Source organism: Bactrocera tryoni, unplaced genomic scaffold (genome assembly GCF_016617805.1).
Source record: "Bactrocera tryoni isolate S06 unplaced genomic scaffold, CSIRO_BtryS06_freeze2 scaffold_11, whole genome shotgun sequence".
Lineage (NCBI taxonomy): Eukaryota > Metazoa > Arthropoda > Insecta > Diptera > Tephritidae > Bactrocera > Bactrocera tryoni.
The window spans coordinates 17,863,450-17,875,228 of record NW_024395824.1 but is presented as its reverse complement, the minus strand read 5'-3'; the positions used below and the strand labels follow the sequence as shown (position 1 = coordinate 17,875,228).

Genomic DNA, 11,779 nt, shown 5'->3' with positions numbered 1-11,779 from the left:
CTCCCGAGCTGTAAAGAGAAAGCATACCTGAAGCGACCGTATTACTTAACACTTGAGACGCGAATTTAACTATCATTTTTTGAAAGGTATTGGGGTAAATATGAGCATCGGTTAACTTATGCGCACACCGATAACTCGACTTAGAGTCCTGTTTATAAAAATGGACTATATCTGACCAACATATGCGACTATTTTTATAATCAACTTTATTTTTCATATTTTGTACGCAGTTTCGACTACATTTTAATAAATGTGGGCTATCGTAAAAAAAAAACATATTTCCTTTCCATTAGCGTTAAAAAAAGGCCGTGACATTGAAACACCTAACAAATTGGCTAAATTTTGAAAATTGGTACCCTGGTCACAAACAAAATGGCAAGGAACTTGCCTTATATTTTGAAGTTGGGTAATGGCTTCAAGAATATATTTCTTGAGGACATCCTCTTTACATGAGCCTCTAATAAAAAAATAAGCTAACGGGTGGGACCAAGGTTCCCCACCTATACCCTGCACCAATATGGTCATTGCAGTTGAGGCTATTCTAGATGTGCGATTTTCATCGCCATAATCTTCAAGACCTATCACCCTATCAAATTTCCTATCATACTGCAAATGACAATTCAGTGACATTTCATCACAAGAAACTGATATGAACTTTTGTTCGAAAGAAAATCCCTTACTCCTAATTTTGTAAAGACTTTATGCTGCTTTGGGTGCAACCTGGGAAACGAGGCCAATCTGCGACAAAATTATGTAACGTATTTTCTGAGAGAAAACTAAGTTGGTGCTTTAGGTAGCGGTAAGCGATTGGCGACAAAAAAAAAAATACACCCAAAGCTAAAATTAAAAAAAAACTATCATATCGCCGGCCGCGATTTTGGCGATTACTATTTAAAAAACTACTCCTAAACAAATAAAACAGGATTTTAAAAATAAAATTAGATGAAAAAGGACAGGAGAATAGAAGTTAGGTGCTGAGGAGGAACTTTGCTGCAAACTATCTCAAGAGGATCTGACTCTTCCCTAGATGAACTACTTCTTAACATTTCCCTACATCTTTCTAATTCAGTTGCCATTTGGACCAACTGAGCTTTTAAACTTCTATTCTCCTGTCCTTTTTCATCTAATTTTATTTTTAAAATCCTGTTCTCTTCCCTCAATTTTTTTTTTATCTGTCCCTGCTGTCAGAGCCCTACCTGTTTGCACGGCTTTTTCATTACTATTTAGTAGTTCCTCCTCAAGAAGTGGCAGAGGCTCTAAAATATTATCGCGGTCTTCCCTTTCTAAAAGCGGAAGCAGCTGCCTCGATGCACCGTGTGCATTTGAGCCAGATCCTTCCATTTGGGGAAAAAAATCTTCAACGCCCATTTCAATAGGGTTTTCAAAAAAAGAATTTGGGGCGTTAAACATTGGCTCAATAATTAAATTTATATCCGGAACGGCTCTCGGACGCAATTTTTTTGCGTTACGCATTTCTTCAGAAAAATGCCGCTCACACGCAAAAATATGTTTAGGTGTTTTTTCATTTTGATCTTCAAAAACATCTAAACGTTTGAGCCAACATTTACGCCTATTAAAAGAAAATACGAAATGTTATATATAATCATAAAATATGTATAATAATAATAATAATAGTGCAAAAAGTGCATATTTAATGAATATTTTAAAGAACGATTTTTTTAAAAATATCATAAATATTCAAAGATAAATCGTTACTTTAAAATAATTTATTTAGTTAATTAACGGCAATGGAAACAAATTGACAATTAAGCTCTTAATACGTAGAGCGCGACAGACTGCAAACGACATTTGTCAAATATTAAAATACACACGCTTTTAAAGACACAGTTATTGAGGCAGCTGCATGACTACATGACTGTGTCCATAAGAACGTGTGTATTTTAATATTTGACAGATGTCGCTTGCAGTCTGTCGCGCTCTACTTGTTCAGCACATCACTTTTAAAAACACACGGAAATTCAATCCAATCCAAAATTACTATTTTCATTGCACAATCGAAACACTTATTTCATCGAAATTTTTCACAAATTCACAAACACTTTTTGCACTATTTAATGTTTTTCACTCACCGTTCGAGATCCGTTCCACTGTTTGGAAAACTAAAAGTTCTTCCTCCCTCGTTGCAGCCAACAATACATCTCCTCCAACTGCTGGTTGTTTTCGGCATTTGAAATAAAATAAAAAAGTATTAAATAAATGCAAATTTATTTAATAAAAGTTGAAATATACTCACATCTTCCAAATTACGTGCTGTTTCGCTTTCGCTATTCTTCGAACTAATGGCCGTTACAAATGGAGACAAAAAAATGAAAAATGTCTCCATTCGAATATTAATTTGGCGGGATTTTAATCTGGTCGTCCCTCTTTTCCAATTGCTAAACGTCAAAACCTCCTGAACTCGATCAACTGTCAAAGTTTAGGTGGTTTTGACGTTTAGCAATTGCTCTCTCACTTCCAGTGAGAGAGAAGTTAAACATCTCTTTATCTCTGGCGAAAGCTATTGAATGTGGACAAATAACTATTTAACATCAAAAACATAATGTCTTTTAAAAAGAGTGAAAAAGATGTTCTTAAAAATTCAAAAGTGTGGACAAATAATTTAGTTGCTTTTAAAAAAGTACAACGAAAAGACGTGAAATAGTAAACATTGAAAAATGTTTAACCGAATTGTGCAAAATTCCGAAGCAGGCCGCATAGCAAAAGTATCCCTTGAACGTAAAATACAAAAACTCATAGAAACATATCAGAAATCGTTAAAAAAACGCAGTGGAACAAACATGGTAATCTCATTCAACAAATTATTTGATGTAACGAATAAAAACGGTATGTGGCTTGGTACTGAAGATAAAGAGCTGTATGAACTCCAAATAAGAACGAACGGAGAAGTTGGGTACACAACTACTAAGGATGTAAAGCTTCACCCATCCATAGCTTTTAAAATGTAAGAAAATACCTCCGTCAAAAATAATAGTATATTAAACTCATCAATATCTTCAATATCATCAAGCGACGCGAACGATGATTACTGCATCCCGAATTATGAAGAATTTGAAATACCTTCAAGGCTTAAACAAGCGAATTGTTCAACAAAGGCAGCAGTGAAAATAGTAACAACTGCCAATGTGACCACCAAAAATGCTGCTAAAATATGCAAAGAATTGGCGAAATCAGGAGTTAATATGACAACACCAACACAACCAGGAATTTTAAAAGCAGCAGAACGTTTGGGGGAAGATTATAAGACTTCACTCAAGAATAATATTTGGTGTCTTCATTTTGATGGGAAGAAATTCGGCAAAAGAGAAATACAGGCCGTGGTGCTAAAAAATGAGTTCAGAGAAGTAAGATTGGCGGTCTTGGATCTTGATAATGGAAGAAGTTCAACCATATTTGAAGGCATCAAGGATGTTCTCGATAATTTTCAACTATGGGGCTCCATCAAAATGATTGTGTGTGGTACAACAACCGTCAATACAGGACATAAAAATGAAGTTGTTATCTCACTCCAAAAATACTTTTCAACAAAAGGCTGACATTCACCGCAATATGTGGGCTGTCAACATCATATTTTAGATCTGATTTTAAGACATGTAATGGATGAGTCACTGGATGGAAAATCAATATCACCAAATATTTCGTACGATATATTTCCAGAAATGATCAATAATTTCGATGCTCTAAAACAAAGTTTCGCTCAAGGCAAAGAAAAATTGAAAGTAAGATGCATCAAATGGCGCGATGACGTGCAGTATCTGTATGAGCTGGGACAAGCGTTCGAATATTATGAAAAAAACAAAATCTTTCCTTATATAAAATTTAAGACTCTACCATGGCTAAGCAACGCCTGTTGGAACTCAAGGGCTATACTCTGCATTTTGACATTCATACTCATTGCCAAACACCGAACAAAACTTTTGGGGAATGTTCAGTTTAGTATCTCATTTTGCAGAGGTTTTGCGCAAAGGGGGAGGAGGCTGAGGGCTTGCTACCCCCCTCATTTCAAAGGCAACGAATGGAGATTTTGCATAATAGCACTCTTCCCCCCCCCCCCCTAGGACCACGGGGGGCTCTAGGGTAGCCTCCTGAAAATGGTGTAAAATCGTAGTTTTTCCATACAATTTTCACTAATTATTATAAAATTTATGTATTTTTACGCATAGAGTGACTCTATGTTTAGTATTTTTAATATTTCAATGAATTAAAGTGGAAATCCACTTTATTTAAATAATAAAAACACTGTAAATTAAAAATTGTATATGTATCGGTAATAATGCATACAAGTAGTTGAAGTACCAAGATAACCCAACCAACCATTTATACAAGACCCCCTAAATAATAAAATTGGGTTTTCATTTGTATGTTTTAGGTTTTTTATTTTGTGTTATACACATATTTAATAACACCCAGTAAAGAAATAAATGGGTCTGTATTTTGTTTTTGGATTTCCCGCCTCCATAAAAACTCTACTATAACATCAGCACAGTTTGCCGGATTATTATAGTTGTCTTTATAAAAAAATCTCTTCACTACACGCCAATGGGACTCGATTCTTTGGGTGTGTGTGCCATCCTCGGCGATGAATGGATTCCCAGGGTCGCTATGGTTAACCTTTTTATGGATGTAACCATATTCAGGAGGCATTCATATGCGCGCCAAAAATCTGTCCTTATGGTTATTCCTTCTAGTACATTTTTACGAATAAGAGAAATGAGAACCTCAGCGGAACGTACATTGTCAGGGCATACCTCCAGTCTGAGGTCCTCACTGCCATCCTCCATCATTCCCAGCACCCAATGCCCTTCTACGCGTCTTCCAGAAAAAAAGAAAAGTATTTGAATAAACATACATAATTGCATTATATATAAATTATTATTATTACCTTTGTTATACAGTCGAACTTTCATAACTCGAATCACTATTATCCCAAAAAAAACTTCGACTTAGGGAGACTTCGAGTTATAGAAAAATTTTTTTTTTTTAAAGAAACTCAATTGCTACTTTAGAGTATATTAAATGATGAATATGTATTTGTTGTTTAAAACACACATTACAGAAAACTGTAATAAGTTACAGTGAAGTGAAGTATTCAGAAATTAGTGACTGAAAATTTTCTTTTTTTTTGTATTTTCAGTAAAAAATGACTCTAATTTGTTTAAAGCCGTATAGTGCTCATCAGTTGTAGTGTCATTTGTTTGCAAATATAAACTCAATGTTTGGAAAGCATTTGGAGGCTGGTGAATAGTTTCTTCTACCGATCCCTCACCGTCACTCTCCGTTCCGCTTAATATTGGATCATCTAATTCAGGGCAGTAATTCTCAACAATATCAGCATCTGTAGGAAAGTCAGTTGTGCAAAGGTCATTATCTACTGTAATATAATCCTGAAGAGTAGCACTGCAAGTTATTTTGTTTGCTTTTAACCATGCTTCGTAATCAGCTTCAATTACATTTCGATATTCATCAGTAGTACTTAAAAACTCAGAGGTATGTCATCTTCCTCTTCCCATTCAGAGTATTGACCAAATCCAGCTTTTTTGAAGCAATTCGCTATGGTTTGATTTTTGACATCAATATCCCAAGCTTTTGTTACATGATTGATGCAATCCGTAAGTGTAATATCTTGTTTTTCGTTTGCCTCTATACGCTTTAGTGCTTCTTTTACTATTCTGGTACGATAAAAAACTTTCAAGTTTTGAATTACTCCCTGATCCAGCGGCTGTAATTTAGAGGTCATATTCGGTGGAAAAAATGCCAGTTCAATGGCTTTCAGTTTGCTTTTTACGTCTTTAGAATGTGCTGGGCAATTATCAATAAGCAATAAAATTTTTCGGCCAGTACTTTGAAAGCGCTTATCCAAATTTAGAACCCATTCTTCAAAAATTAAGCCAGTCATCCAGGCCTTGGAGTTATAGGCCAGGATACTGAGAGTTGTAGAATGAAAGAAAAGTACATTACTTCGAGTTATAGAAGTCATAATTATGTATTTTCGTTCGAGTTATGGAGAACTTCGAGTTATGGAAGTTCGAGTTACGGAAGGAAATTTATATGTTAATTACTCTCTTAATGCTACTGCCAACCCATTTAGTTCGAGTTAGAGAAAATTCGAGTTAAAGAAGTTCGAGTTATGGAAGTTCGACTGTATTTCCGTTTCCCGAATTTACTTTCGTCAATCTGCAATACCTTACCTGGACCACCAATCTTCCCTTTGAATTCTTGGTGGTCTAACTGAAATATAACTACCGCTTTCCTGCAGTAGCTATACCAGTCGGAGATAGTGGCAGATGACAATTTCTTTCCCACGCTCGCATAATTCTCCCTACAAATATCTTCCCGCGTAAAGCGGTGGGCGAAGCAATACATTAGGTAAAACACGTGGGGAAAGCTTAATTTGACGCCTTCAAAACACGTGCCCGCTGCCCTTGAAATAAGGGACTTCGTCCTACAATTGCCCCTAGAGCATTTAAAGTATCTTACTGGGTGGCGTTTGTCCAATGCCATTTTGGTTTTGTGAATGGTACAAAGCCGGCTTTTTGGCAACAGACCGTATACCTCGGCAAATGCTGCACACAATTCATGTGAGCCCAAGTAGTTGACCATTTTCACTATATTCCACTGCTGTATTGTGGTAGCATCAGGACACGTTACTGCTGCAGCACTCGTGGATGCAATATCATCATCTTTGAAAAAATTAGATATTATTTTAAATAATACTGTTTTAAAAGCTCCCTGAAAAGCGCCGCAGGCGAAAATTTGTAATAAAAAATCGCGCGATTTTTTATTCCAAATTTTCATTATGTTTTCAGTATAATATATTACATTGAAACAAGCGCCGCAGGCGAAAATTTTCGTTATATGGACGTAATATATTGCCCACTTTTCAGAGAACTAAATAACGTATTATATTTACCTGATTGGTTATTTGACATCATTATAAAGTTATTTTATTTAATTAGATTAAAAATTTCCAATTGCGAAAACACGTTTTAAATAAGGCACGCGAATATAGTATAATAAAAATTTGAATTCCATTGAAATCAAAATACCGTTAATACAGAAGTAACCCAACCAACATTTTTTCCATAATACTAATGTATTACTCCATTATTAAAATATATAGCATAACCTTAATTGAGCGTGGCCCTAAGGATCGACCCCACCACCCCACCCCACCCCTTTTCACATGTGTTAATACTTACAACCATCAATCCGAAACGAGTCCTATGTAAAGTAACCCAAATGTATATAAGACCTACCATTTTGATTCGTTGGGTTATTAATGTCTTCCTTTTGTGCTTATTTTCTTCGTCGTTTGACAGTTCATATTCAGTAATTTTGCTTACATTTCGAGGAACAGTATAACACGTAATTGAAAGCTGTTTTATTTATTAAATTGTACATAAAATTGCTATTTAAAATTCATAATTTATCATTAATTCAATTAAATATATTTCAAAGAATGTATGTGTGTTAAATTGGTTAAATTTTTTGCAAGCAGTGCAACAAAAACTTCAAAAGAAGAGAGCCATTGTTTGAGCAAATGTGAAAATGTGCGTTTTTTGCTTACTTGTATCTAAAAAACAAATTAACATTTAATAATAAATTTACATTTAAATCAAAGTTTAATTTATTGGCTATTCGTGCTATATAAATTTAAAAAAATCCGTGCACTCATTTAAGAATAATAAGCAGTGAAAATGAGATACTAAAGTAAACCCAACCCAAACTTTTGCCTATTTCTCAATTGATATGCGGCGCTTGGTATGACGTATGGTTTTCCGACCACCGTTTACATGTAAATGACTTCACAAAATGAGAAACATCGGTAAAGCCTTTTAAAGCAGCGCACAAATGTTTTTTAAAACACTGGGTGAAGGAAGACTCATTTATTGCAAATAAACAGCGCTCGAATATATGCGCAGAACGAGCCATCAAATTGATAAAAGACATTTATCCGAAATGTAAATCTAAGCGCAGTTTAAATCTTAAGTTTATTGCTTCTAACTCTAAATAAAATATATGTGTAATTAAAAAAAAAAATAAAATTAAAAAAAAAGAAAATGAATTAACAAAAACTATATTTTTCTTATATATAAATAATAATAAATAATATTTGTTGCAAAATAATCAAAAATACTTTTGAGTTAATGCTGCCGAAACGTAGATTTTATAGTGTTTTATATCGTATCAAAATTGTACATATATCAATATCATGCATGGTTTCTGAGATATCCACAAAATAGTGCAAATTTTTACATTGAGGCTTATAGGATTTGAAAACTTTAAACTCGTTTTTTGCAAATTTTTTTTTTATCAAAATAAAAAAAATTCAATTGCGTTGGTGCCGGAACTTTTTGAAAGAAAACAAAAAAGTAAAAACGCAGTTAAAATTTTTTCACCATTGCTCATCATGTACGGCCATGTAAATATTATGTTGCAAAAAAGTTATACCCCTAGTGGACACTACCTCAGATGTGTGCATATAATCGAAAATACGACTTACCTGTAGTCTAAAGTCACGATATCTCGAAAGCGATGCTTTGTAGAGAAAAACGTGTTGAAATCTTTTTTGTAGAAAATACGATCTACACATTTTTTTTTAACCATTTTTGGTAGCTCTCATTGTTTCAGAGTTATACGCAAAAAACGCAAATTTGTGACCTTTGACCTCGAATAAAAAACAACGCAGTGGGATCGATGGGGACTTTTGACATGTCGTTTGTAATAACGGATCCAAGGCCTGCACAAAAATCCAGCTTTTTGGGAATAAATTCAAGCTGGAATGTCTATTTTGACTGGAGTATTTAGGAAAATGTGTGCCTCTTTTTTTGATTTTTGGAGCACCTTCAATAGCTACAATGAAGGGGTTGGTCACGCTGAACGTTGCTGGTCTGATGTCAGCTTTTTATCTATGTCTCCAATGTGTTGTAGATTCTTGCTGTTAAACCTTTGTAGGTATGATAGACTCAGAATTTCTTGATGACCAGTGATATTAAAGAACGCCGATGTCGCTGAGCTGTGGTGTCGTCCAACAATATTCTTCATATTTGAGAATAGAGACCCATTTATTTCACCTTCTTCATCGAATGTCACCAGAAATGTGCCATGGATGTTTTTTCCGGAACTGTTGTCCATTTTAATAAAAGCAGTTACATAATTTAAAATGATGATACCATCGTCTATTACTTCCAACGGTTTTAGGTGGCTGGGACGGGTATTGCAATGCGCCGTGCCACCGGAGTGTAGTTGTTGAGCACAAGCGGTGAAGAGTAATTTCTTGTAGAAAATCTTCGTGAATGTGTTGGTGCAATTTCGAATTGGCACGATTTTATCGCCGCAATCTGTGACGTTGTTACCTTTAGCGAAATGTAGTATTGTACCGTTTTGTTCAGTATATTGAATTATGAAACGTAGGAAATTACGATCTAGTGTTACATTGACGTATGCTACTCCCATTAAATCTATTATTGTCACAACTGTAGAATGATAATTTAAACTTTTTTCTATATCTTTAAAATCGAAAATAAGAAGGGTAATAAACGAAAGTAACGGTTGTACGGATCACCTAAAACTAATCGAGATAGATATCAAGTTATGTGTATGTAAATGATCAGGATGACGAGAAAAGTTGAAATCCGGTTGACTGTCTGTCTGTCCGTCCGTCCGTGTAAACTTCAACTTGAGTAACAATTGAGATATCCTAATAAAACCTGGTGTGCAGGTTCCTTGGTACAAAAAAAAATTTCAAGTTCGTAAATGGGCGTAATCGGACTACTGCCACACTAACAAATCGCCATTAATCGAAAACATATAAAGTAATTAATATAACGGAATAAAACTTTGAAGTAAAAGTAAAGTACCTTTTGACAAAAAATTGCCAAAATCCAACAAAAACTGTTCAAGAGCCTAGGTACCGAATATGTGGGCCCAGTATCTACAGTTGACTTTTGACCGAAAATATCGATCAACGTTTGAGATATAAAATTTTGAGAGAATCCTTTTCAAGCAAAGGTATGCCAGGATAGGCCAAAAATTGGCGAATCAGGCCACTACATCCCTGAACTCCCATATACCTAATATAAAGATTTTCGAACTTCCAGGTGACTTTATGCTGGATATATCAGCCAATATTTGAGTTATCTTAATGAAATTGAGTGGGCGTGTTTAAACCACGACAGTGTATCCTTGTGCCAAAAATGGATAAATTTGAGCGAAATCTTGACCTAGCCCACTTATAACCATTACCAGGATTTTCAAATATCCGGCTGACTTTGCTCCATATGATTGGTCATTGTATGTGAGGTACCTTAATGATAATAGTTTTTTTTCAACATTTCTTTATTTATTGAATCTGCTTGGTAAATCCTTACAATAAGTTTTCAAATCTTAAATCTATTTAAAACTAAAAAAGCTCAAGAATGTGGTTGAGCTTTTTTGTTCACTCTCGTTGCTCTCTAGTAGATTTGTAGATCACTTCTTTTTAAAAGTGTTTAATTGCAGGAATTTACCAAGGTATTAGCCAATTGGTTTGGATGTTCACGAAGTTTAGAAATATATGTACTCGTATCTCATTCTGCTGTCCTCTATCTCCTTCTTTATCATAGGAATATCAAGATCTTTATGAATGTGTTCATTACGCATGTACCCTGGTACACCCGTGATTATTTGAAGCATTTTAGATTAGAACCTTTGTATTATATCAGTGTTTGTTGCACAGGTCGTACCCGACAGTGGAATGCCATACATCTAAATCGGTTTTATGCATTGCATTGCATTGTATAACAGGACTTTATTGTCTAGGCTAAGTTTAGAATTTTGTTTAAAAACCAATTTAAATTGCTGTTCTTAACTTCATGCAAGTTATTTTACTCGCTGTATGTTTTCGCCACGCGAGCTTTCGATCAAGGTGAATCCCAAGATAAGTTACTTCATTCGCTTGGGGTACGGGAACATTGTTTATTTTAACACGTTTCTGGTCTTGGCGAGAATGTGACATGCTTTCATTTATGCTCATTTATATTTATACACCAGTTAGCTAGCCATTCTTCGATAAAAGTTAAGGGGCTATACCAGTGTAACGCATGAAAAATTAGGCGATTTTCGTGAATTTTTTTAAAAGAAAGTGCTCCATTGATTTTTCGAACTTCTTTGAGGTAATAAGGTATATTTTCAGCTATATTTCAAAATTTTTTTTACAAAAATATTCAAAAAAATTCAAAAAGTTTATTAAACTTAAACTTAATTTTAAAAAAAAAAATCGTTTTTTTTTAATTAAAAAATTGTCGTTTTTTTAATGCCAAATTGACAATTTTCAACCAATCAAAAATATTGTAGGTCATTGTATAGTAAATGTATTCAAAAATACTCACTACATAGTATAGTAAATGTATACAACACTAATTTGAATTCGGATCGGTTAATTTCTCGTTGAGTTACGGTGTCAGCAACTTTGAAAAATGTCGTTTCGAGAAAAACGCCTTTAAAGTTTTGCTTAATGTTATAAACACAACAGCGAGCGGTCGCTCTTTAGAACGTGCCATCCAAAAACTATTCAAGATACGACCTTCCGATTTCACAGGATATTTTTGGAAATATAAACTTTCGAAAAAGCAAAAAAGTTTTTTGTTTGAAAGTGTCTGGTATAGCTCCTTAAGTGCTGCTCTACTACTCTTAATGCTCTAACGGGGCATTTGTTACCACCAACACCACCATTGACACTTAGGTTGCGCTGACTTAAGTATGGTTTGGTTATGCATGTACA

At 34.5% G+C, this 11,779-nt stretch overlaps 1 pseudogene; it reads right to left on the bottom strand.

Annotated features, from left to right (window-relative positions):
* Positions 1–4,416: 4,416 nt before the first annotated feature.
* On the bottom strand, positions 4,417–6,947 carry LOC120779820 (annotated as a pseudogene).
* Between the last annotated feature and the right edge of the window lie 4,832 nt (positions 6,948–11,779).